The following is a 477-nucleotide window of genomic DNA, read 5'->3' on the forward strand; positions in this document are numbered from 1 at the left end:
GCACCTATGGCGGTGGGCAACTTTGTATAGAGTTCTGAGGATTATGGTTCCATTACAAATCAGGCTGAAGAGAAATAGACAGTCGGTAAGATTGTTAAATTTTGAAACCGGTCCCTGTTTAATAATGATTTTTTTCGGTGATTTTAAATGTCTTGCCCGCTTACGTTTTGGTATTCCGCTATATTTCATGTTGAGAACAATTTAGGTTTTAATAGACACAAGATGTGATCTATTTCTAGTACATTGAATGTCCACGTTAGTGGTCAACGTTATATATAAAAATGTACATACACACATATATAGACATGGCTGTGTGGTAAGAAGTTTGCCTCCCAATCACATGGTTCCGGGTTTAGTCCCACTGCATGGCAGTCTCGGGCTGACCAAAGCCTTGTGAGTGCATTAGGTAGATGGAAACTGAAAGAAGCTTATCGTGTATATATATATATATATATATATATAAAAACAAATAGTAAA

The 477-nt window shown here is 36.5% G+C and overlaps 1 protein-coding gene across 1 annotated transcript in view; it reads left to right on the forward strand.

The window, feature by feature from the left end:
• The window catches only part of LOC106876583 (cyclin-G-associated kinase-like), a 108,248-nt gene that overhangs the window by 94,662 nt on the left and 13,109 nt on the right, over nt 1-477 (forward strand). The window lies entirely within an intron of this gene.

This window comes from Octopus bimaculoides, chromosome 28, assembly GCF_001194135.2.
Source record: "Octopus bimaculoides isolate UCB-OBI-ISO-001 chromosome 28, ASM119413v2, whole genome shotgun sequence".
Lineage (NCBI taxonomy): Eukaryota > Metazoa > Mollusca > Cephalopoda > Octopoda > Octopodidae > Octopus > Octopus bimaculoides.